The sequence below is a fragment of the Colobus angolensis genome, unplaced genomic scaffold, assembly GCF_000951035.1.
Source record: "Colobus angolensis palliatus isolate OR3802 unplaced genomic scaffold, Cang.pa_1.0 Scaffold27, whole genome shotgun sequence".
Lineage (NCBI taxonomy): Eukaryota > Metazoa > Chordata > Mammalia > Primates > Cercopithecidae > Colobus > Colobus angolensis.
The window spans coordinates 9,902,246-9,923,310 of record NW_012115932.1 but is presented as its reverse complement, the minus strand read 5'-3'; positions in this window follow the sequence as shown (position 1 = coordinate 9,923,310).

Below are 21,065 nucleotides of genomic sequence, written 5' to 3'. Positions count from 1 at the left end.
GTGAACCCAGGAGGCGGAGGTTGCAGTGAGCCGAGATCGTGCCACTGCACTCCAGCTTGGGCGACAGAGCCAGACTTTATCTCAAAAAAAAAAAAAAAGAGTGATACGATACTTCATTTGTTTTAGGGGCCACTAATTTGACATCACTGTAGACTGTAAGTGGGTGAGTCTGGAGAAAGCAGGACGCTCAAGAAGTACTACAGGCCTGCAATTGAGAGAAAGTATCAGCTATCATTTATTGAGTGCTTTATAAGACTTGGGCCCTAGGCAGATTACCCTCTATGCATTATTTCAATTAATGAAATTAGTACTATAAAATATCTATTTTATGTACAAGAAAGTTTTAAAATGCTAATTAAATGCCCAAATCATGTGGGCATACAAATACATCCTAGATCCACCATTCCATTCATCTATCTATCTATCTATCTATCTATCTATCTATCTATCTATCTATTTATCTATCTATCGACTGCAGTATCTCAATGAAGTTTAAATTAATGGTAAATCCAAATCATGTGTGTGTGTATATATTCTAGATCCACCATTCCATCTAGACAGACAGACAGACTGATAGATAAATGGATGGAATGGTGGATCTAGGGTTTGAACTTAGATAAATCTTTCCTCAAATTTCTTCCTAATTACTACATTATGTTTTATAACACAGTCTAAACTTAGGTAGTAGTGACAAAGGAGCAGACATAAGGGAGAGAAAGAGACGCAGTTGGATTTACCATTAATTTAAACTTCATTGAGGTGTTGCTAAACATAAAAAAACTGTGCTCAAAATGTAAAACACGGTTCTTGATTGCCAAAAAATGTCGAGTCCAGTGAAGGGAACTTTGAGCCAGAGTCAACCCAGACAGTGATCAGGCCATCACAACGTTACTGTGTTCCCTTCCATAAAAGGGCATCATGGTAACTGGTCTTCAAAGGTGACCCCTAAAGAACTATACCTCCTGGTATTTATGTTTTCTTGAAATTCCCACACACATTGAATTTGAGTTGGCCTGGGTCTACGTTTATCCAACATCATATGGCAGAATGGAATCCTTGCTGTGTACCTGCCTAGTCTTTAGGAAGACTGGCAATGTCTGCTTCCTCTCTCCTGGAAAGCTGACTTTCGGGAGTGTTGCCACATAAGAAGCCTGGCTACACTGCTGGAGATTCTACACGGAGGGACCACACAGAAAGACTGCATGGAAAGGAGATACGTTTTGATGGCAAGATGATGAAGACAGGTTCAGCCTTCCCAGAGGCTAAGTCAGGTCTCCTTAAGAATTTGGCAACTTTGTGAAAATTCTCAAGTAAGATCAGCAGAACTAACTGATCCCTGACAACTCAGAATGAGGAGAGGTAACAAATGTGGTTGGTGGTGGTTGTTTGAAGCCTTTAAGATTCGGGGAGTTTTGTTACACAGCAATTGATAACTGAAAGAGGGATGTTACAAATTTGTGAGATACTGGAAAAGGGTAAAATGAATTTACTTGAATTACAAGAATTATATGGCTAAAATAATGCTGATTATAGTATTATCAGGCATGTTTTATTCAAATCTTTGATTGCAACTGAACATTCTTATTGCATCATGTGTTACTCTGAATTCAGATATACAAAAACAAGCCATGTAGCACTAGAAACAAGAATATCACATCATTCCTATTATAGCAACATGCATTGGCTCCTAATCCAATGCACTGAGCACATACGGAGGGTTAAAAACTGTTCCCCCAAACCAATGCTATAAAAAACTTCCCTGATTTATGCATTTCATCTACTCTAATTATCATCATAGTTAGAAATGCCATTCCTTCACGTATAATGAAATAGTCTGTTCAGACAGCTGTCCAGTTACTTCAAATTCCAGTCATCCATCATCTAAATCTATACAGAGTGGCATGTGTTATTAACCCATTGCTTAAAGGCTACCTGGTTTTGTGACTTCAAACTACAATTGCTGGTCAGAGAACATTACTACACTGAGCTCTCATTTCTCTGCCTAAAATAAATGAACTGTATGTGGAGAAAAGGTGTCAGTTCAATCCCTTTCCCACCACTTATAAGATGCAAATGAGTTGTGTTGCAGGTAAGGTTTCTTCCATAGAGTTGACATGTACTAAATATCTGTGGAGTGAACACATAATCTCTATGATCCATTGCACATTGATTTTGAGATAAAATGAAGGGTTAATTATGAGTCTTAGCTAAATGAAGAGAAACTGACTTTGGCAAGGCAAGAATGCATTGTTCTGAGGGAAAAAGGAATTTGCCTAATTTGATGGCATTAGAAAGAACAGTGCATGCCTCTTTTTCAGCTGGAACCATGGAGATTATATAAGAAGAAGGTTTCTGCTGTGCCAGAAACCCTTAAGAAAAAGCGAAGGAATTTTGCAGAGCTGAAGATCAAGCACCTGAGAAAGAAGTTTGCCGAAAAGATGCTTCGAAAGGCAAGGAGGAAGCTTATCTAGGAAAAAGTGAAGCACTATCACAAGGAATATAGGCAGATGCACAGAACTGAAATTCGAATGGTGAGGATGGCAAAAAAATCTGGCAACTTCTATGTATCTGCGGAACCCAAATTGACGTTTGTCATCAGGATCAGAGGTATCAATGTTATCAGGCATGTTTTACTCAAATCTTTGATTGCAATTGAACATTCTTATTGCATCTTGTGTTACTCTGAATTCAGATATACAAAAAACATGCCATGTAGCACTAGAAACAAGAATATCACATCCTTCCTATTAGGTCTGAAAGGTGTTGCAGCTTCTTCACCTTCATCAAATCTTCAAGGGAACCTTTGTGAGGCTCAACAAGACTTCAGTTAACATGCTGAGGATTATAGAGCCATACATTGCATGGGGGTACCCAAATCTCAAGGCAGTAAATGAACTAATCTACCAGCATGGTTATGGGAAAATCACTCAGAAGTGAATTGCTTTGACAGGTAACGCTTAGGATCGCTCGATCTCTTGGTAAATATGGTATGATCTGCATGGAAGATCTGATTCATGAGATCTATACTGTTAGAAAACACTTCAAAGAAGCAAATAACTTTCTGTGGCCCTTCGAATTATGTTTTCCACCAGACAGAGTGAAGAAAACGGCCACTCATTTTGTAGAAGATGGAGATGCTGGTAACAGATCGGATCAGATCAACAGGCTTATTAGAAGAATGAACTAAGGTATCTACCATGATTACTTTTCTAAACTAATTGGTTAATAAACAGTGCCTGCTCTCAAATTGAAATTAAAAAAAATAAAAGAACAGTGCATGATAGTCATAAACTTTTTTAAAAGACAGCATTAAGATATACTTTCATAAAATAATCGAAAACTTTCTCCATATAAATTGTCAGCTTGGGAAATGCAAACAAAATATTTGAGAATTATGGGAGGTTCTTCCTTATATATGCAAAACTCCTGTTAATATGATAGGATTCTGGGCCTAGGAAGGACTATGCTTATACATACGCATAATTTATTGGTGAAAATTGGCATTATTACTGGTGTGAAACTTGGAAGGTCACTGTTGAATAAAATGGCTGCAAAAGTTTACTTTTTCTCATTGTTTTGTGTGAAAGTAAAGGCATACATAGTCACACAAACACACAGATAAACAAAATCTATAAAAGAAAAGTGAAATGCTTATTTTATTTTCTCCCACTCACATTTCTACTCCCCAGAGATAACTAGTGTTAACTAGTATAACGTTTCAAACACGTTGATGAATCCATGCAAACAGACAGCAACATAGACATGTATGTAAAAGTGTGGGGTTGTGAGAGACATGTTTTTCTGCAACCTGCTTTTTATAGTGACCAGTAACATATAATGGATTTTCATTACTGTCAGTGCATATAAAGCTACTTCACTTCCTAGATGGATTTGTTGTTATTCCAAAGACTGGGTGAAACAATTTATTTAATGCTTTGTGTAGTGATGGACATTTATGTGATGTCAAATGGTGTGAATATTTCTGTGGCAAGATAATAACAATAATAATATTTATCATTGCAATAGCTGACATTGTCACATACTATGCACTAAGCACTATGCTAAATGCTTTATGTGCTTAGTCTTCTTAGCAACATTTTGAGGCAAGCATTATTAATTGTTCTTTTTAGATGGAGATTTGGAGGCTGGGGAAAGGTGACACATTGTTCATGTGACACATTTAGTCTTCAGCAGAACCACGATTTGAACCCAGGTTTGTCTGTGCCTAGATTTTTAGTTGCCACACAAAACTGTCCTAAAAAAAACTTCAGTAGAATTACTGAGTAAAAGGACATATCCATTTAAACTTCTGCAGCATACTATTCCATTTTAGCCTACTCAAATATTTAGTGTATTAAGTACATTCATGTAATTAAAAGATCATATACTCATTTAGAAATAATGATGTATCTACTCTAGCATTTCATGAAACAGTTTTGAGAGAGCTCATTTCATGTGTCACTGTCATTAGTGTGTTCATAATCACCAGAGTTACTTTTGAGTCTTCCTGCCTAGCTTTTCAGCACACATCATTTTCACTTTCATTTAAGTCGAGGGGGACATAAGACTTTTTGAAACTAGTGTGAATCTGTCCATGGCAATTTTATCCTTAGGTCTAAGTAGCCACTCACATTATATTAGAGCAATGTTTTTTTCTATTTTTTATTCTTCCTATAAGTGCTATATCTGCTTTCCAAAACATAATGAGTTACTGAATTGTCCTTAAAAACTGATGTAAAATCTTTAATAAATACACAAACATATAGACTAGAAGAATGAAAACCTGTGTTCATTAAGTGCCTTTATTTTTATTTTGCTCAGGAAAATGTAGGGAGGTTCCTGGACCCAGTAACAAACTTACTAGATTCAGAGAAGAGTCAACTGAGTATATATGGAGACACATACACACACACACACACACAAACACATACACACACACACACACACAGAGACAGAAAGAGAGAGAGAGAGAGAAAGAGAACTAAATCAAATCACAACAAAACAGAAACCAAAGCTGGGCAATTTTGTCATATCCAAATTTAATAGAAAAGGAAAAGGAAGGAGCCAAGTCATATACAACAGTTAGTTCACCAGATTAAGAACTGTTGGTTTAAGCCACGAGCGGTGGTTCATGCCTGTAATCCTAGCACTCTGGGAGGCCGGGGTGGACAGATCACAAGGTCAGGAGTTTGACACCAGCCTGAGCAACATGGTAAAACCCTGTCTCTAGTAAATATACAAAAATTAGCTGGGTGTGGTGGCACGCACCTATAATACCAGCTACTCAGGAGGCTGAGGCAGGAGAATTGCTTGAACCCGGGAGGTGGAGGTTGCAGTGAGCCATTATCATGCCACTGCACTCGAGCCTGGGCGACAGAGCAAGACTCTGTCTAAAAAAAAAAAAAAGAAAAAGAAAAACTGTTTGCTTAAACTGATTAAAGCATCATCAAATCATCAGTGTATCGAATATTTAGAGATTTGGATTGTAAGCAACAGAGACCAACTCTGATAATGTGAGCAGAAAAGTAGTTTATTTACAAGACAGCAAGTAACTCACATAATCTCTAGGAGGGCTGAAGATCCAGGCTTGTAGATTACATTGCTAGGAAATTAAAGTAAAATCCACGACTCACACCGTAGACCTGGTCCTATGATATCTCCATTGTCACTACCAAAGAGCACAGACCACACACTTCTTTCTAGCTGTGTTTGTTCCTAGATCTATAGCTAAAAATACTGCCACTGCTGCGTCTGAAAACTGGATGAAGCCACCAAAGATATATTTCCAAGATTGGGTTTCTATGTAGTATCTATTTTTTTTTTTTTTAATGACATTGGCTTTTTGTTCAAAATCCAGGCACCTGGTCTGATTGGCAGTCTATATCATCTGTCAATGCTGCTGTTAGGGAGGCTGAGAAGTCCATTATCTGCCATTCTCTTGGCTTTTTGACTCACAAGTTCATGTATGGAAAAGTGGTTCAGTTGCTGGGGCTAGTGAAATAATACAACATACTCTGCCATCACTGAGCAGAAGGATCTTTTTACATCATTATTCTCTCTATGCTATAATTTTATCATTTGGAAATAATGACTCTTATTTGTTGACCAAAAAAAAAATATTTGCATTTCTGATTAAAGATATTTGCATTCCTTACAATTCTAAAAATAAGTAATTATAGACCATATTGCATGTAATTTCTGAGATGGTTACAGTAGAGAAGAGGTTGACTTTAAGCTTCTTGAAGGATAAGTTGTATAAACATTGGCTCATCAGTCTCATAAAGGAATTCTATTTCCCGCACTAGAACTGGCAACAATTTCATGAGAGCGAAGTGTTCCTATACATACTGTATCAAGCTTTTTCATAATCATAATATTTGGAACGTCTGTGGCGCTCTCCCCTTTCAAAGTACTTTAACAAACATTAGCTATAATTGTAAAGAGCTTTAGGATCCTTAGTGATGAAAAGTATTGTATAAATGTGCCATGTAACCATGCCTATTATTTCTGTACATTGCTGCATAAATTATCAGAAAATGAGTAAATGGATTTCAGTCTCGTGCGCTTGAATGTTAATTGGGAAGAAAAATCTTCTTTCACCAGTTTGGAGATGACAATTATATCACAGTCTATTTGCTTTTGTAGGTATTCACTCTTTGTTAATCTTGACAGATTATAACCTCAGGTGCACTCTGCATCTGGAAGTCTTTGTGTGTATCTTGACACAAGGTTTAGTGTCAATTCTGATGTTCAGTCTGCTGTAAAGACATTCTACAGTATCTGCAGCCTTGCTATATATCACTCTTGTACATGTATCTAGATTCTGCTGAAGCAGAGAATCTAATCCAAGCAGCTATGACTTCACTGAGCAACCATAATGCTTCTGCGAGTTTTGTTATTGTTTGGTGACGGATTTCAATAAAGAAATTTAAAATACTATGTTAACAATTTTAAAAAATATCCAATTCTACACTTGTATTGAGAGACAAGTTTATTAATGGTTCTTTCCTGATAGCATGCCAAGTACAGGTTGTTGATTCCTGAAGTTTAGTTCTCATTCCACAAAGTTTAATTTTTAAACAATGGCACTCTGTGTTTTAGCTTCTCTTAGTCTCGCCAGGCATGAGAAAAAAAAATCAAATCAGCATAAAGCTTGGCTATTTTAAAGGGATTTTTCAGATTTTCTGAAATACTACTAATTTTCTTGCCCTTTAATTCTAATATCCAAACTACCACCATAATTAATCCTTTTTAACATCTCTCCATGTCATACTTTATTTTCATATTGAACAAGGCTAGTCTTGATATCTCATGGACCTTCTAAACTATACTCCCACTCTGGGTTAAGAAATTCAGGTCTATATTATTTAAATAGGGTAAGAACCCTCTCACTATTAAGGGCTCATGTGTGAAACATTTCTCTTGAGCCAAAATGGGCTGTTGCAACCTGACCTACTTTAGGTTCAGCCTGGCTTTTGGTCCTTTCCCGTGAATGAGTGAAGCATGCCTGGCATAACACAACAGGCATCAGTAGAAATTTCAGGTATATGGAGATCATGGGCAGCTAAGGAAGATTATTAGCATATGTGAACGTGAATTTTGAGCTGCCACAGCTTCTAATGTGAAAGGGAGCCCAAAAATGCAGAATTTTCAAATAGCGACAGTATAGTCAGAAAATAATAGCACAGCACAAATGTTTCTGTGGACAACATTTCGTCTGGACATGGAAAACTTTACAACCATAGCTTTCCTTCTTTCCTTGACTTCTCGTTTGACTTCTAGAACCCTCATCTCTGTTACAGCTTTGATAATTTTTTTCTTTGACAGTTTTTCTTTGACAGTTTTCTTTCTTTTTTTTAAATTGTACTTTACGTTCCGGGGTACAAGGGCAGAACGTGCAGATTTGTTGCATAGGTATGTATGTGCCACGATGGTTTGCTCCATCTATTAACCCACCCTCTAAGTTCGCTCCCCTCTCTCCCTGCCCCTCAACAAGCCCTGGTGTATGTTACTCCTCTCCCTGTGTACTTGACAGTTTTCTTCTGACTTCCCTGGCTGACTCTGCCTGAGCTCACAGATTCCCAACCTTGGCAGTTCTCCTAGGCTGCACTCCTTCAGGTGCACCCCAACTTCGTGGTGGGGTCTCCCACAGCCACCACTTAACTTTAGGCAAGTGACACTTTGTGCTTGAGCTATCGTGACAGTGCTCAAACCATTCGCTTTGTCTCCAGTTTCTCCCTACTTTAATATAAACTTCCCACAAGTGACAGATTACTCTTCCCCATAGTGGCTTTCATTGTATCACTATCTTGCTCAAAATCCTTTAATTGCTTCGCACTTCATAGAGGAAGAGATTTAAAACCTCACATTAATAAATTGTAGTCCATCATAAGGGCTTACCATGGCCCCATCGCTGCACTAAGTGCTTTACATGCATTATCTCATTTAATTATCGCATTGAGGTAGATATTATTATCCTTATTCTATGGATGCAGAAACTGAGGCTAATCTTTCATTGACCTCATTTTATATAATAAAAATATATATAATCCTACAATGGCCTGAAATCATATATTTAAAAATGAAAAAAAGTCCCAATTTCTCTCCAAGCTCTACAAATTACCAGGTAGGCATCTTTTTCAGAGAGTCACAAAAACTCTCTAAGCCTCATCTTCATCATCTAGAGAATAAGAAAAACAATGCCTATCCTTCAAGGTTATTTGGGATAAATAAAAATGACTTAAAATCGTACTCCAATGATATAAGTTGACATTATTAGTGTAAAGCAAAAGATGAGTTTGCATATCTTACTAAATTAAATGTCTAGGAAGAATACACAATGAAATACATGTTGGTGGAACTGCATATTGCCTACATAATGTGATTTCACGGCTGCTCACGTGACTACTCTAGCTCCTCCTCCTCCTACCGACTCCACACACACATTTATTGAGTGCACTTTATAAGCTAGATATCGCATTTACGGGAAAGGCAGACATTCAGGATGGCTTCCAGTTTTCTGTGATAAGAATTAGAGGAGGAAGAGTGTGTTTATGAGGGAGAAGAGATTGAGCTCAGTTTTGAACATGTTAGTATCTGTAATTTTTGAGTGGACATATTAGAAGAGTATCCAAGAGGACAAGCAAAGTTCCATGGATCAGAAAGCAAAGCAGGGCTGGAGATGAAAATATGAGAATTTCACACACGTGCATTTTTATTTAGTGTCATAGGACAGAATAAGAACATCTGGAGAGAGAATCGGAAGAATATGAAGCCCAGAATCCTGAGTACAACATTTAAAGGTCAGATAAGGCGGAGGAGCCAGGACCAGGGACAAGAAAAAGGAGGCCAAAGGTGGTGCCACAGAGGAGGCTGTTTTCAACTATACTGCAAGATTCAGAAGGATTTCTTATGATCTTAGAAAAACAGGTATTAATGAAATGAGGGGCAGAACCCAGAAACGATGATTCAACTCTCTTCTTACGATATGGGAAACTCCTACTCCCAATGCTATACCCTTTTAAACTGCTGTTACACACTTGTGGTTGGTTTTAGGGGGAAAGTAATGAAAATATTGACCATCTGAAGGGCCATGAAAGCATTAGGGACTGTGAAGTATGTGTTTTTGAATATTTGGCTACAGGCTTGGGGAATGAGGTCTAATAAGATGGGTGGGACTAACTACAAAATCTTGCTATATTTTTGCCAAGAGACTGACCTGGTTTCAGTTTTCTGGAGTTTTCATAACTGCTAAAATATGCCTCATTTCATGCTAGTGTTGAAATGGCCTTTATCTTAGAAATCAAACAAGGAGACAAAGCTCCCTTAAAAGTTTGATTTCTCAGGGAAAATGGCCAATCAGCAAAATAGCATTTTCTTTTCTCCTGAGTGCATAGTATGCTGATTTGATTTCTAAATGCTATGGGTGCCATCAAAATGCTGATGAAATCAACTCTGTACACCCTGCCTTAGGGGCAGTGCTTGTACCCAGAAATGAGAAGCAGTGAAAAACAGGCTTGTCCACACATCTGTCCTACCCTTTTCTCCCTTTCTGAAAACATTGCACTGTTATTGTTGTTGCTCTCCATTTATTTTTTAAGAGCATCTGTTAGCACCATGCACTGTTCAAGTCCTAGTGACATATCAGTAAACCAGAGACAAAAATACCCTGCTTTCATGTTGTTTATAGTCTAGTGGGAAGTAGGTTAAAAGATGATTTCTAGAAAAGAAAATGATGCACATCCCCAAATGTGTTATTCTGTGAGTGTACTTCCCAATTATAATTCATTAATATTTATTAGCTTATTGGTACTAATTTGTTGTTAGATTTTCTAGCTGAAACATCAGAGAGCAGGAGTTGATGAAAATGGAAATAGGGAAAAGTAAATTTTGAAAGCAGGAGTAGACAAAATTTTGAAAAGATGAGAAAAATGGCAGAAGAACAACAACATCTGTGTTCTTGATGTAGAAAAATATGAGAGTTGGGAAAAAAAAGGAGAACAGGGGATCAGATAATTTTCTACTATTCATGTCAGTTAAAAGCACTGAGGGTTTGGTATTGCTAGTTTAAGCTGGTGGAAATTTGAGGCAAACCCAGCCCCACTAACATCACAATTTTGCTAAAAGTTTATGAAGCTGGAATACATTCAAAACACCACACCCTTTTCTCTTCACACCAATAAAGACTCAGTCTATATAAGACTTAGTGGATTGGAGGGACAAATAGGAAATAGCATCTAAACAATCTGTACTAGTAATGAAAATAAGGTGTCAATAACTCCAAATATTCCACATTGAACTGATCAGATATTTCTGAAATCAGTGGAGACTGTCCAACAAAATTCTGTCTCTGAATATTACTAAGCTCTTAGCATATCTTCAAATTCTCATTCCTTTCAGATTTGCATGTTGAGAAAATGATTTATGAAATGACTTATGTTATAAAGACTTTAACCCAGTCTGGCAAACAAGAAAGCTAATTAGTGGCAATGATTTACTTCTGATTGGAAATTCATAATTTGCTGGGTCATGACCCGTAATTAATATATTTTCTGCATTTCTTTCTTTAAGATAATTGATGGTGCATATTGAGTGTTGCTTTAGGAAAACTTGTGTCTTAAATGCAATTAAAATTAAACTATAATCTTGTGTAGGTAAATTATGTTAGATAATTCAAATCACTTCTTTGTTTTCTGAACTGGCATTAAAATATATAGTCATAACAACTCATTGCTAGACAGAAAATATTCTCCTAAGTTATCAATTAGTAGAGTACAATGTGTAAACCAAAAATCAAATTGGAAAGCCTCTCCCAACCATCTGAATGGACTTTCCTCCTCAGCCAGGGCTCTTTTAACATTTAACCTGAGAGACTGTTTCAGGTCATACCAGGAAATGGAGTCAGACATGTCTCATTACATCTCTGTGGCATTAACATCAACACGGACTTCAGGTCTGATCAGAAACATTTTACAACCTATTCTCTCTAAAGTCTAGTACCTAAAAGCTTCCTCTGCAAATAACAACTTGGGTCTCCACAATTATCTTAACCCAGGCATTCCTTTCTGTTAATCCCAGGTCTTCAGATAAACCCAACCAATTGTCAACCTGAAAAATTTAAAATTTACGTATGAACTGGAAGCCCCACTTCAAGTTGTCCCACCTTTCTGGACCAAACCAGTATATTTCTTAAATGTGTTTGATTGAAGATTCATGTCTCCCTAAAATGTATAAAACCAAGCTGCACCATGAACACCCTGGGTACATGTTCTTAGGAAGTCCTGAGGGCTGTGTCACAGGCTGTGGTTACACGTATTTGGCCCAGAATAAATCTCTTCAAATATTTTACAGTTTGACTCTTTTCATTGACAACTGAAACTAGTAAGAATATTTATTGAGTTTTTTTTGTATTGAGAAAATTTTACAACTAATAAGGGGTAGAAAAAATAATGTAATAAAAATACTTGTACTTAACCAGAACTATTACTAACATTTTTTGTATTTGCTTCACCTTTGTTATTAATAAAGTATTATTGAGACAAAGTCACATGTGTCCTCCTCACAGAGGCAATCATGATAAATTATGCTGAATCCATTTTTATAATCTACTTTTTTATACATAATTGATATGTTTTATGAGGATATTTTCTAAAATTTTACATGAATAGCATTCTAGTGTATACATTATTCTATAGTTTGCTTTATAACTCAATATCATGGTTTTTAAATCTATCAATGTGTGTGTTTTTTCTTGTATATTCTATTTCTATTAGCTGCCATATGTTCCCATTTATACACAGGAACATACATTTTTAGCTTGTCCATTAGGTAAATGATAGACATTGAGTTATTTTTCTTTTTTTGTTCTTTCAAATCGTGTTGCCATAAATATTCCTATACATCTTTCCCTCGTGAGCTTGTATAAATGTTACTTTACAGTATAAACATAAAGGTAGAATTGCTGGTTATGTACATTTTCAATTTTACTGATAATGCAAAATTCCTCTACAAAATTGTTACTTCAATTCACCTTCCCACAAGCAGAATTCGAGAGTTAGCAGTCATTGCCAATCCTTAATATTGTTAGACTTTAAAATGTCTGCCTATCTGATTTTATTTACCTCTTATTTATTTTATTCATTTTGTGGATGTTTTGCATGTCCCTGATTATTAGTAAAGCTAAGAATTGCTTCCTAAATTAATATGCTGTTTGTCTTTCTCTTTTGTGGATTGTCTGGTCATAATCCTTTTTTCATGTTTCTTTTTTTAAATTGCACTTTATAGAATTATTTGCCTTTCTAAGATATCTTAAAAGGAAAGATACCCTTGTAAAATCAAAATCGATATGAAGTATAGGAAGTATAGGAAGGTATAGCCTTTCACTTAACCTCATTTGCCTCCCATTTTGCCCAGATCCTATTTTAAAATTGCCTGGGAATTATAAAAGTTTTATAAAAACAGGGCTTCATGCTGCAAGTAGTGTGGTATTTGCTAAAGTCTACAAAATAATTTACTTTAGAACCTAGAGGCTTTGCGCAGGAATTGTCCTGTCACTTACAAATATGCCCATACCAGCACTGACATTGCTTCTAGCAGTCCTTTTTAGGAGGCTGCAACCAAGTGAAATCTGGCATATGTCAAAGTGATGGGTATGAAGAGATTCAGTGCTCTTAAATAACATCATTGTTTTGTAAGGCCTGAACCTTATACAAGAGTTTCCTGCAATCTGATTCTTACCAATAAATCGCTCAAAAATCTCCACAGGTTCTTCTCACGACTGTTGCAGAGATGCAATTAAAAGGGAAGTCAGAAGGCATGCTAGGGTAATTTCCAGAGGATGCTGGATGAGAGAAAGGACTTGAAATTGTGAAGTCATATATATAAAAAACAGTAAAATGCAGCAGATGAGAAGTAAAATAAATAAGTGGATGGTGGAACATTCTAAACATGCATGCATGTATATATACATACCTATGCATGTATATGTAGACATGCACATTTGTATGGTTCTGAAATGTATGACTATGTGTGAAATGTGTTTTTTAATCAAAATCATGGTTTTGAAATCTATCAATATATATGTTCCATATATAGCGTATTCCTGTCAACAGGAATATTTTCATTCACATGTGTGCTCAGGCACACACATGTGGATGGGTATATATATTCTACACACACACACATACATGATTCTGAGGACTCATTCAGCAGAACATGAATATCTAGCAAACAGTTTGACAGGTCTGTAATATTTACATCCAAATTTATTTCATTTGCCCAAATGAATCACTCTTTACATAACCTATCTGGAAAGGATTCTTTTAGGTAAGAATTGTCAATGTGATTAGAATTTAATATTTATATAACCCCAACAATGCACTAGGTACTGCAAAATTGATGAAATTGGAGCAAAGTTGTAACTTTCACATTTATCCACCTAAAGATAATATTTTTCAACCTCTGGCTACTGTATTTTCAGGCACTGAGAAAAATCTTTATTGAGGCTGCTTTCTAAACATGTAAAGATTAAGTTTGCTCACTTATATTTTGACAGTAACTACATAAGTTGTAAGACTTGAAGAATAATAAAAATGAGGTGAGAGGAAAACCGGATGTGGAGGTAGTAACAATGCCTTACATTTTTGGGAGAGAATAGAAAATATAAAATCAGATCCAGCACTGGAGAATTAAAACAGAGTTTTCAGTAAGTTGCTGTCATAAAAATCAATTCAGAAAATATTCATTAAATAGGTGCTTTATGTATTCTAAGGTCACCCCTAATTAATGGTTGAATAAATCAATTGCTTTAACAAAATAATAATAGTAAAATATAGTTATATATATAATAATAATCATATAATTATAAATCTAGAGGGCAATTTGATCATGTGTTTTATAATTCAAGCAAAATTAGCTGAACTGTGAGTTACTAAGTAGGAGGGGATTGAAGTAAATGAGCATTATGAAAAGGCAACATGGCATTTGAAGACATTTGTGGATTATACCACTGTTATTTCGTAGACCAAAAATATCTGAGGATTTATAGTTCAAGTTGTTTTTTTTTTTGAGATGGAGTCTCTCCCTGTCGCCCAGGCTGTAGTGCAGTGGCACGTTTTTGGCTCACTGCAACCTCCGCCTCCGGGGCTCAAATGATTCTGCTGCCTCAGCCGCCCGAATAGCTGGGATTACAGACCCCTGCCACCATGCCCAGCTAATTTTTGTATTTTTAGTAGAGTCAGGGTCTCACCATGCTGGCCAGGCTGGTCTCAAACTCCTGACCTCATGATCTGCCCACCTCTGCCTCTCAAAGTGTTAGGATTACAGGTGCAAGCCACTGGGCCGGGCCCTACAGCCCAAGTTCTTTAGGCTATGTCTTCTCTCTCCTAGAAGCAAATTTTTAAAGTTTGAATAAGCAACTGTGCATCAGTTTCCTCATCTGCAAAACTACTACTCATTCTCAGTGTCATGAAAATCAAATACATTGCATATGCCAAAGTATATTAAAGTTATTAGTCAACTCACATGCAAACATTACCTGTTATAATACCAAAACTTACATTAATCAGGAAATGCAACTCAGCCTTTCCTATTAAAATCCTTACCAAGTGGCTAGAAAGTTGTCTCCTATAACCTGGGATCAGAATATCAAAATCTGATGTCAAAGGCTGCATGATGTCCTTCCTTTTGAAAGAAATCTTTCAGTCTGTCAGCCGGTCATTTAAGAGTAGGTAATTTTATTGAGTGCTCTCTCTGCCAGGATATTGAATTCCTTCACCCATCTCAAAAGCTTTGTGTTATCTTTGAGTCCTAGCTCTCCTTTGTGTTCCATGCCTATCTGTTATGAAACAGCATGGGCAGTCTCCATTGCACCTGACTTTGCTGTTCTGGACCCATGAGCTCTGCTGTATTTCATTTCCTGTTGTTGATGTCCATGAGATTGCTAATTCTATCATTTTATATATATATATAAAAGCATTACTCCAACCAGTCTCAAGGTGTTTCTGATCCTTATAACCAAAATAGCCATAACTAGAATACTTTCTGACTTCACACCTTCACATATGATCTATCTTACATGGAAACTGTACTATTTGCTTTGACCCCCCAAAAGTTTATGTCTTTGCTTGTGTATTAACATATTTATTCTTACCTGTTGAAATGTCAGTTCTTCCTAAAAAGTCCAGCCTAAATGCTGTTGCTTTAAAAAATCTTGTTTCATTTTAGTCACCAGCTGTGAAATTTTACATTACCCTCTTTTGTTTAACATCTCTTGTAATAATTTCTTTCCTGTATGCTATCACATTTACTTTGCTATATGCTATGTTTTATCCTTTGCTATATGTTACTATATTTTGGTCATTCTTTACTCATTTTCTATTCCACAACCTCAGGCACCAGATACATATTTCTTACTCATTTCTAAGATCTACACATGCAGGATGGTGTCTTAGTCACGATAAGGATAGATGTTTGTAAAAGAAAGAAATGGATAAACAAATTAAAGAATGAGAACTACACATTATTACAGGACCCCTTCTAGGAAAAACTTAGAATGCTGAAAATGTATTAGCAGGAAAACCTTAGAAGGAAATAAAATAATGAACATGTGTTGTTTCTTCTGGAAGTCCTTTTTCTGGAAAATATTTTAATGTCTTTTTTTTGTGTTGTTCTTTTTAGTGTACTGGTGGGCAAGGGGCCATCTGGGAAGCACTCGGGGTCACCAGCAGATGGAAGGACTGTAACTATGGACTCAACACTAACTGAATTTTAAAAATACATTAGTATGATTTACATCCTGTTTTCCAGCAACATTTCAATAGGGAGGCTTAAAAACCTCCAGCAATCCACTGATGAGACAAATGTCAATGAAAAATTGATAAGTAGCTGCGATATAGCTAGTTGGAGTAACAATACATAGAAAGCAATTTAAAAGGAACTGAATAGGGGGATGTGGATCATATATTGACCATTAAAATAGCCAGTATTATCATCATTCACCCTTCTCAGTTGAGTTTTTTCAGTAGGTGATATCGTTCAGTTGAAGAAACCAATTTATCTATTCATTTCAACTCAATTATTCATGAATTTTGTCTCACTAAGGAGACATGAGGGCCAATGAATGATGAAATCTAAAAGTTGAGATCATACTCAATCTTGTCCTATTGAGTTGGAAGAGACCTTAGAAAGCCTTTTTTTCTTTTTTTGTTTTTCTCAGTTTGCTTCCCACAGAAAGTCTCTTCTGCAAAATCCTTGGCAGGTCATTGCCAACCTCTAAACAGTCAAATGAATGGTTCATTTTGTCATTCAGATTTCTTCTCACACATCACCTAAGGACTTCTCTGATCAGGCCATCTAAATCACAACTATTCTTGAATCATTTAATATAATATTGTTCTCTTTTATTTTCTTCAAGCATTTGTTACTTTTATTTTTTTTTTTTTTGAGATGGAGTCTCGCTCTGTCGCCCAGGCTGGAGTGCAGTGGTGCGAGCTTGGCTCACTGCAAGCTCCGCCTCCCAGGTTCTCGCCATTCTCCTGCCTCAGCCTCCCGAGCAGCTGGGACTACAGGCAGCCACCACCACGCCCTGCTATTTTTTTTATTTTTTATTTTTAGTAGAGATGGGGTTTCACTGTATTAGCCAGGATGGTCTCGATCTCCTGACCTCATCGTGATCCACCCGCCTCAGCCTCCCAAAGTGCTGGGATTACAGGAGTGAGTCACTGCGCTCAGCTTTTTTGTTTTTTGTTTTTTTTTTTTTTTGAGACGGGGTCTTGCTCTGTCGCCCAGGCTGGAGTGCAGGCTCCACCTCCTGGGTTCAAGCAATTCTCCTGCCTCAGCCTCCCGAATAGCTGAGACTACAAGTGCGTGCCCCACCACACCTGACTAATTTTTGTATTTTTAGTAGAGATGGGGTTTCACTGTGTTGGCCAGGTTGGTCTTGAACTTCTGACCTCAGGTGATTGGCCCACCTTGGCCTCCCAAAGTTCTGGGATTACAGGCATGAGCCACCATGCCCAGCCTCAAGGGCTTATTACTGTACAATGTAGTTAGATTTATTAATTAGTTTTTTGGTTTATTATTGTGCTTGGTCTAACAGAATGTAAGGTCTACGTGAGCAAGGACCTTGTTTAGATTCCTCAGCAATATATCTGAAAGCACACTTCCAGGCACATGGCAAAAATCCAGTTAATATGTGCTGCATGTTGTTGAATCAAATTAAGATATGTTTGAAGCCCACTGTCGTTATCTTGTGAGGAAGCCTGAAGCCTTTATTCCTAGAGGTCTTCTAGTTTTGGAGCTGGAATCTGTCATGCTATAACTTGTCTAGTTAGGTCCAGTTCAGGCTTCTATAATAAAGATGCTCTATCTTAAACTTGATTCATCTAATATCTTAAACTTGATTCATCTAATAGCTGAAGACTCAGTCTCGAGTCAATAAACAAGTTACTGAGTTTTAATCCTTTGCCACTCCCTCTACTAGGCACTAAGATTACAAAGATGAACAAGATTCAGCCCCTCTCCTCAAGGAGCCCTGTCTCTACAGATGGGTAATGGTTTTCCCCATGTCTTCTTTTCTCTTGGTTTCACAATGAGTTATGTCGTCTATATGGCAATTTAGCATTTAAATAGGGAACACCTTTCTCAATGAAGCTAAAATGATACCTTTTATCTTAAATTGTACAACTTTCAAATGTGAATTATCAATGACAAATCAAATCCCCTGGCTTACACCTCTAAATAACCTTGCAAAATTTCTTTTTCACAATTACGAAATATAATTCTGCTAACCATTGTTAGGACTATTTTTATTCACACAAGTTTAATACAGTGATATGAATTATATCAGAATTACATTTATGTCCTCTCTATGCTCTGCTCTTCTGAATTGTCTTCTTTTAATAAACTCCGCTGCAAGAAGATGAATTTGTTTTTGGTTTACAGTGTTTCCAAAGGCATGATATGGAGACCTCGATAGCTTACGAAGTGATAACATTTTCTATAGGCAACACACATAAATAAAATGATTTGTTTTAACTTGTAGTCATTACAGGCAGTGCCAGTTGTATTTCTCTCCATAGCAGAATTAAATAGATGTTTTTATTCTGGCAGAAATCTCACTCCCCCACTTTTGCTTTTGTCTTTCTCCTGAGAGGTATGAGACCTCCTCTGTCAACTCAGACGCTCTTACTGTCACTAGGCAGAAAGAAAGCACCTCTCCATGTATGAGGACTATCGTCTGCCAATAGATTTGGCTGTCAACCACCCAAAAGCACTGTCACTCAGTGTCAAAGCACTAACAACAAAGCAATTATCCGCACAAAAAAGAAAGAGAATCAGAAGACTCAAGTTATGCAGATAAAACAGAACCAGTGAAAAATGTAACCAGTGCCTCTGAAAACTAAAGTGTTTTTCTCCTGCTTTTCCTCCCCTCCCCAAATTCTGCCACATCAGCCGTAAGGCAGCCTTCACAATTTTCTAATTTGAAGTTTTATATGCATTTCTGATTATTTTTGGAAATAGCAATAAAGTAAATAGTTTTCCATAGAACATACATTCTTTTCTATTAATGGTTCTACCTTATTTCTAGGACAATAATATATTCAGGAGCAACTAAAATTCAGACAAATTTGACTCAATTTATGACAGCCAAGCAGGAGCAGCCTCACAAAAAAGGTTGTCACAAAGGGGATGTATTTTTTCGAATATATTATTTTAATATTTCAGGGATTGGTTTTATAGGGCCATTAAAGCAAACATATTCTCATTGTTTAGGTGATATTTAAATTCCTTTAAAAAATTACAATAATACACAGAATTATCCCAATGTTGTTGGATGAAAATATATGTGAATAGAAAGCAAAAGACAGAAAATATATATGTGAGCATGTTAATTAAAATAATTGCCACATGTTGGGGTTATGGGTGTACTTTTCCTTTGTAAAAAATTTTTGCTAATATCTATAATAAATATACATCATTTTATAAACAGGAAAATAAGTTATTTTATTTACTTTTTGAGATGGAGTCTCACTCTGTTGCCAGGCTGGAGTGCAGTGGTGCAATCTCAGCTCACTGCAACCTCCGCCACCCAGGTTCAAGTGATTCTCCTGCCTCAGCCTCCCAAGTAGCAGGGACTACAGGCGCCTGCCACCATGCCCGGCTAATTTTTGTATTTTTAATAGAGACACGGTTTCGCCATGTGGCCCAGGATGGTCTCAATCTCTTGACCTCATGATTCACCCACTTTGGCCTCCCAAAGTGCTGGGATTACAGGCGTGAGCCACGGCGCCCGGCCAAAGTTATTTTATTTTTAAATAGCTTATCAACAGTCATTACTGGCTATCATTAACCTAAATGTTAATACTTAGGTATATATCACTCTAGAATTTTTCTTTACATGCTAATATCTATATATTTCTTTCATTCATTTACTCAAAGAATGTTTATTGTTTGTCTACTATGTTCCAGGATTTGTTCTACTCCCTACATATAGCAGTAAAAAAATGGGATGGGACAGAAATCTCTATCCTCCTGGAGCATAGCTGGAAGAGAAAAGCACAAATAAGTAAAATATGTACAGAATTTTTTATATTGATGGGTAGCATAGAGAAAATAAAAAGAGAAAAAAAACCCAGAATCTACAAAACAAGGAGAAAATAAATAACAAAATGGCATTAGTAGTTCCTTGCCTATCAATAATTACTTTGAATGTAAGTGGATTCAATTCTCCAATCAAAAGACATAGAGTGGCTGAATGGATTAAATAGAAAAAGGATCCAACTATAGGCTGCCAGGAAGAGACTCATTTCATCTTTAAGGCACACACATAGACTGAAAATGAAGGTATGAAAAAAGCTATTCCAAACAACCAAAATAGAGCAGGGGAAGCTATACTTAGACACAGAGGATTCTTTTAAATGGACAGAATAGAATTGGCAGCAGAAAAAGAACAAATGAATATTTGAGTTTGATGAAGCTAGGGAAAGGATACTAAACATTGTAACTCTAAATAAAATAAAATTTGATCTGTTGGCTACTAATAAGCCCTGTATGTATGAATCAGCAATTCAAATTAATGTTTGCCTCCAAATATGGTGACACAATAGTGATTGCTTAACGAATTAAATTTTCTTCCAAATTATGTAGTTATTATTTATTTTCATTCCTGTATTTATTCAGAACATTTATTAAGTACCCAGAAGGTGCCTAAAACTATGCTAAGCTCCAGGGATATAGTAGTGAAAAGTAAGACCCAATCTTGGCTGTCCTTGGAAATGAGAGGCTACTAGTAAGAACAGATGAAAGCAAGCAGATGAAAAGATAACTCTTGACTAGGATATCAAGGTAGTTCAGCTTTATTTCCGACTCTATATTTTATTCACCCCCTGCCTTTGGCCATGTCATTCCCTTTATCTGGAGCAAATCTCCACAATCTATAAAACAAATGAGATGGGCTAATATCGCAATCTTTAATTTTCATGTGGCTCTAAAAATTTTTCTTATGCTTTCATTTGACAGTTTCTAAGGTCTCTTATTATTATCCACATTCATATTTCTCACAGAAA